The sequence below is a fragment of the Macrobrachium nipponense genome, chromosome 44 (assembly GCF_015104395.2).
Source record: "Macrobrachium nipponense isolate FS-2020 chromosome 44, ASM1510439v2, whole genome shotgun sequence".
Classification (NCBI taxonomy): domain Eukaryota; kingdom Metazoa; phylum Arthropoda; class Malacostraca; order Decapoda; family Palaemonidae; genus Macrobrachium; species Macrobrachium nipponense.
In genome coordinates, this window is record NC_087221.1 from 50,017,650 (window position 1) to 50,024,271 (window position 6,622).

Sequence of the window (6,622 nt, forward strand, 5' to 3'; positions counted from 1 at the left end):
CTTTCCACCCTCCTAACAATTGATTCATAGCGCAACTGCTTTGAGGTTTTCATCCCGTTACACCGTTCAGACCTTTTACTGTCAATTTCCGTTTCAGTGCATAATGACCTCATAGGTCCCAGTGCTTGGCCTAAATTCTATATTCAGTTCAGTTCCTCTTTTTTTTGGAGAGTTTCAAATCAAACCCCCGACGCCAATAACATAGAAGGTGTGACGTCAGTTTCAGTAGCCATCAATCAATCAGTCAATCAGATTAACCCCCTTTATATGCCGATTGGAAAACCTCTAAATAATGCCTTTTTAATGCAGAAAATAACCAGGTATCGATAGACAGAGAGAAGAAACTCTTAAAATATCTTAATATATTATTGAGTAAGCATTATTGCACTGACGAGTAACTTCGATAGTCACGTTCATCGTAATCATTATATTTCACGTCATGCAATTATCTCCTAATGAACTTTCCCACGTCCAAGTAATAAGTGGAATCATTTACCCCATGGATGGACAGACGACAGATGATAATTTCAAAACTTTAATAGATCAGAATCATCAGTTCCACATTTAACACCGGCCAGTCGTGGAAGTCTTTTTCCTGGTTGCCTTTTTCTTTCATATTTTTATATCATTTGATTTCACTGCGTTACGTCTTCTTATATTGTCTAATGTATCTCTTTTTCTTATAAGTTCTTATTCCCCGTGTGGGGGTAGTGCCATCAGTGAACCTCATTCGGTGCTATGTAGGCATTACTTAAGGTTCTTTGCAGCGTCCCTTCGGCCCCTAGTTGCAACTTCTTTCATTCATTTTACTGTACCTCCGTTCATATTCTCTTTCTTCCATCTTACTCTCCACCCTCTCCTAACAATTGTTTCATAGTGCAACTGCTTTGAGGTTTTCTTCCTGTAACACCTTTCAAACTTTTTACTGTCAATTTCCGTTTCAGCGCTGAATGGCCTTGGTTGCCCCAGTGCTTGGCATAATGCCTAAAATCTATATATAAAATTTATATAAATTCTTATTACGTTATTGTTGTCAGTTATCTCAGAATTATTACGTTATTTTCTTTAGTCATCTCAGATTTATCGGCGTTGAATTGAAATTCTTGTGAGAATTGTTTTGACACAACTTCGCAGTATAGTTCCCTCCGCCTCTCTCTCTCTCAACTGGAGGACGCTTTCTTTCTCTCATGTGGGGACTATAAGGTCTAAATTTTATTTGATAGCTTTCAAATGTCTTCTCAGTTTTACGCGAGCGTTTCTGTTTTTAGCCTCTAGCTAAATGTCTTATATTTTTTCGCGACCTTTTGCATTTTTTCTTAATGTTATTAGTCCTTCGGCCTTTCGCTACATGCCGAGCAACAGGTGTGAAAGTTAAGGAATATTATTATAACAAAATGTTATCACATACACATACGAGTGCACTCATTAGCTCACACACATGATTGCATTAGTAAATACATGGAATTAACATTATATATACTATATATATATATATATATATATATATATATATATATATATGCTTAAAAACTCAAGTAGATAGAATGCACGGTGACTCTTCATTAAAAAAAAACTGAATAGCCAGAAATCCAAATGCTCTCGTCTTTACTAAGACATTGCCAAGGAACGTTCCTTGACAATGTCTTAGTAAAGACGAAAGCGCTTGGATTTCTGCCTATCATTTTCTGTGGTATTTGCGTTAATTACATAATATATATATATATATATATATATATATATATATATATATATATACCGTTTTTATATTATATATATATATAGATATATATATATATATTATATATATATATATATATATATATATATATATATATATATATATCATATCTATTATATATAATTATATTATATATCTAGTATATATATAATAATAATATATATAATATAATATATGTATATATATATATACGCAGACAACCATGATCAATTTAGGCAACAAACAATTCCAACAAAAAAAAAACAAAAGCTAAAGAAAGTAACAGTTTATTAGAATCGTAACGAGATGTAGTCGATTCACAGCGGTGCCGTTCCTCCAGAGCGTAAAAAGAAACTGACAGCTAAGTCTTGTTAAAATGTGAAAGGAAAATCCAGAAAAAATAGATATTCTGTGAATGAGTCTCCCTACAGCATCAGACGGAGTTGTTGTTGTTGTTGAAGATTACGCCAGCCTTGTGCTGGCACGGGCTCTTGCTCCTAGAGCAGCCCGTAGGATAGGCCATGAGTTTTATAGCCATCTAGCCCCCATCTGTCTCTCTCGTAGGACACTTATGCGCTTATCTTATGATTTTCGAGTATTTCCTTGAAGTTCTTGTCTCCCTGGACCTCGAGGGAGTCGAGGTAAGTGTGAACCTTGTCCTCGGTCAGAGAACAAGACGCGTACAGGACGGAGCACTTCTCTCCTCGCAGACCCAGATGGCGGCTGACTGGTAGCGGGCGCGTGCGTCCTTCACCTTCTCAGGGGCTACTGGCTTGGGGTTTTCTCTGGGAGTGAGAGAAAATTAAGAGGGTTTTGGTAGTCAGGTTGCATTACAATTTTTGTTACTTACGAAAAATGAAAAATTGTCGTGTGATTTTATTTGAACATTAGAAGATCAAGTGGGTTTTAGTAGTCAGGCAGTAATATAATTTTGTTTCTTACGAAAAATGAAGATCAAGAGGTTTTTAGTAGTTAGGCAGTAATATGATTTTTGTTTCTTACGAAAAATGAAAAATTGTCGTGTGATTTTATTTGAACATTAGAAGATCAAGAGGTTTTTAGTAGCCAGTCAGTATTATAATTTGTGTTTCTTACGAAAATAAAAAGTTTTCGTGTTATTTATTTTGAAAATTAGAAGATCAAGGGGTTTTTAGTAGTCAGGCAGTAATATAATTTTGTTTCTTACGAAAAATGAAAAATTGTTGCGTGATTTTATTTGAACATTAGAAGATCAAGAGGGTTTTAGTAGTCAGGTAGTAATATAATTTGTTTCTTACGAGAAATGAAAAATTGTCATGTGATTTTATTTGAACGTAGGAAAATTAAGAGGTTTTTAGTATTCAGGCTCTGAAATGATCGAGTTTTACAGAAATTTGTTCGGGATATCGTCTAGGAAGGTTGTATTTATTTGGGCTCTAATATTTGAACAGTTCGAAAATCAGTATTTATTAAAATGATTTCAGTACAAAATCTGAATTCGAAGCAAGTTTTATCTGATATCTGTCTCTCCTTATCATTTACGTTGGATATCTATGATGTAATCACAACAATAACTGCTCCCGATTACATCGAAACTCCGTGTAGCGAAGTTCCAGAATTAGTCGGTTGTATTTATTCAATATTTACTGTCTTTGGAATGGCTTTTCTATTGAGAAGTTATAAAAAACCGTTTACCGAATGTAATCCCTTTACTATAATCTCACGAACGAATAATTCACGAAACTTTCAATTAAATTTTATGAAAAATTATACATGATATAAGGATTCTCACTATTTTATCATAAAAATGAACGCAGTGTCGTGCAAAACTGAATAACCGGAGAGCGTTCGTGCGTGAAAGGGATTACGTCACTATTAAGAAATCAGTTTTAAAAGTAAAATGGCGGAAGATTTGAAGTTTCCCCAGACTGCAGTATCTGCAAAACTTAAGATGAAACATTTCCAGCAACTTGAGAACTAAATGGCCTCTTTACATTAAAGAAAAGAGACCATTTACCTCGATGAATGAAGGACTCTTGGCATCCCTCTTATTATGAGAATTATGTTCTCCCTTTACTGACTTTTTATGATAAGGTACTCTTCAACCAAGTTAATGTACCATCAGAATTCAATAAAAAAAAACGCCCCTTTCATCTCACTCACCCGATAAGTTGCATAATGGCTGATTCCTTCACTGAGAGATCAGACTTCGGCTTCTGGTACAGGTCGCACACAAGTTTCAGACCGCAGGCGTTGACGTCAACCTGGGCTACGATTTCGAACATTTCCTGAATGCTGTGGGAGAAGAAGTGAAGATATTATTAAATTAAACATTTGTTGTGATAGTTATTAGAAGAATGAAACATTGCAAAACACTGAGAAATGATTGCAGGCGTGGAAAATGACGATCAAACGTAAAGTGATAAATTGCAGTAAACGCACCTTTGCAAACATCTTCATTTAGGGTGTCAGTTTGTGCATTTCGTTCTGCGCATGCGCCAGGTTGGTTACCCATTTTCATATAAATCTCATTAGGGCGCTCTTGCGTGAAAAGGATGTCACTTCCTACTATGCAAGTAGCGAGATTTTGTTTGTTTGTCTTTTTTTTTTTTTCATCAAGAAAATAACTCGTGGCCAGACGGCTTTCACAGTGCTTACTGCCGTGGAACTATGCAAATCATGAACTCGCTATGATATTAGTTTATACCTTGTTTTAGAAAAAATTAAACTGAAGGTGATTTAATTTCCTAGCAATCCACACATTGTGTTCGTTACTTTTTCTCGTACTCTTAGATTCGTTTGCCAATTTGAATTGAAAATTTGGACATTCTATTTGCAATTTTTCTAAGTCACACGGTTTCCCATTTACAAACCGTAATGATCCCTCTGGATTCGGTAATGAGATTTCGCTTTCGAAAGATGCTGGTCTAAACGCTTCATATATATATATATATATATATATATATATATATATATATATATATATATATATATATACATATATATATATATATATATATATATATATATATATATATATATTATATATATATATATAAAAGCTCTCTCACTTCCCAAGTAGCCGTACCGTCGGCCTCCACGTGAGGTAAAATAAAAAATTAGAGAAAAAAATAGCGAAAATATACTTACGTGTCTTCGTCGATGTCTCTTCGTGTGCGTACCCTTTGTGTCCGGCTAAAAAAAATAAGCAAGTAAATAAATAAACAGGGTTTCATGAGAATTGTATCATGTGAAAATTAAAAAAAATATAATTTCATCATTTATTGAATGGTTTGTTTTCAAATAATTATTCATTTGCTGTTTATACATTACACACACACACACACACACACACACACACACACACACACACATATATATATATATATATATATATATATATATATATATATATTATATATATATATATATATATATATATATACATATGTGTGTGTGTGTTACTTTGTGGCTCACATCGGGATCGAACTCCGGTCTTTCATGTGAGAGTTCTAGCCAGGAACTTCTAGCGCCCTGGACTTGCAGAGTCTGCAGGAATTTATACGTATGTGCGTTCGTGTATGTATAAATTTATGTATACTTACGACGCCGATGAGCAGCCACGCGCAGAGCTGCCAATCCAAGTCCGACGATCCCAGCCGTGGCAGCCGCTCCTGCCAGTCCGGCGGCTAGGGAGGCCGAGGACACCGTCAGTCCTAGGGTACTCGTCGCCCCGACAGTTCCCGTCACGATGGGGATGATCGTGGAGCTGACGAAGGCGCAGCAGAAGGCCAGATGGCGCCCGACAAGAGAACGGAGAGCTTCATGCTGTCACATTAAAAAAAGAAACAAAATTTATATTTTTTATCTCTCACATAAAACCGTTTCAAGGGAGGTTTGGAAAGGACCTTTTTAGGAGCTGACGAAGGCGCAGCAGAAGGCCAAGATGGCGCCCGACAAGAGAACGGAGAGCTTCATGCTGTCACATAATAAAATAATTTTTTTTTTCTCTCACATATAACCGTTTAAAAGGAGGTTTGGCAAGGACCTTTTTAAGAGAAAGCCGTAGAGAAAAGTTTTTGAAAAGAAAGTCGTCGTACTTGGGTAGTCTTGTAAGAGCAGGTCTCTCATGCTATCATAAGAATGGGAGTTGAGTGTACCCCACTCATTTCTAAATACAGTACAGATCAATTTATGACTATTCTGTTGCATTTTCTTCCTTAGTAGAACTATCTTTGAAACTCTTCCTTAATGGAACTATCTTTGAAACACTTCCTTAGTGGAACTATCTTTGAAACACTTCCTTAGTGGAACTATCTTTGAAATCAATGCATTGACAGCATATGGAACTAACTTTGAAACTATACATTTATGTGGAACAAGCTGAAAAGTACGAAGAAATAAAAGCGATAACTTGGTAAAATGATAAATATATTACATTAACATATTTCTGTGTTTCGTGGGGACCTATAATACCAGTCTCTTTGAGCCCAGCTATTGCCACTTAGAATGATAATAAAGAATGAAGTAGGTGGATGACTTGAACAGCTTCACTCTAAGAATTCAAGTTAGATGTGTGACAGCAGATACCTCATAATCATACCACACCAACAAACTAGAGAGCGCCTCAGTGGCGTGATCGGTTTGGTCTTGGCCTGCCACCTCGGTGGCCGCGAGTTCGATTCTCGGGCGTTCCATTGAGGGGTTAGAGATGTGTATTTCTGGTGACGGAAGTTCACTCTCGACGTGGTTCGGAAGTCACGTAAAGCCGTTGGTCCCGTTGCTGAATAACCACTGGTTCCATGCAACGTAAAAACACCATACAAACAAACAAACTAGAGGTTTTTATTACAAAAAAGTTTTCAATTGGGTTGTCGAATGAACTCTTGAGCTCACCAGTACTAGTGGTTTGGTTATCAACAAAGC

At 36.0% G+C, this 6,622-nt stretch overlaps 2 long non-coding RNA genes across 2 annotated transcripts in view; both read right to left on the minus strand.

Moving 5' to 3' along the window:
* Window positions 1–1,988: 1,988 nt before the first annotated feature.
* On the minus strand, window positions 1,989–4,891 carry LOC135203890 (uncharacterized). Its single transcript, XR_010312072.1, has 3 exons — window positions 4,847–4,891; window positions 3,860–3,991; window positions 1,989–2,502 (listed from the first exon to the last, which is right to left on the minus strand). It is a non-coding gene; the product is annotated as an uncharacterized LOC135203890 (long non-coding RNA).
* Window positions 4,882–6,622, minus strand: part of LOC135203891 (uncharacterized) — a 2,235-nt gene continuing 494 nt past the window's right edge. The window contains exons 2-3 of the long non-coding RNA XR_010312073.1: window positions 5,302–5,524; window positions 4,882–4,891 (exon numbers count right to left, since the gene is read on the minus strand). This is a non-coding gene — a long non-coding RNA (uncharacterized LOC135203891). The remainder of the gene's footprint in view (window positions 4,892–5,301; window positions 5,525–6,622) is intronic.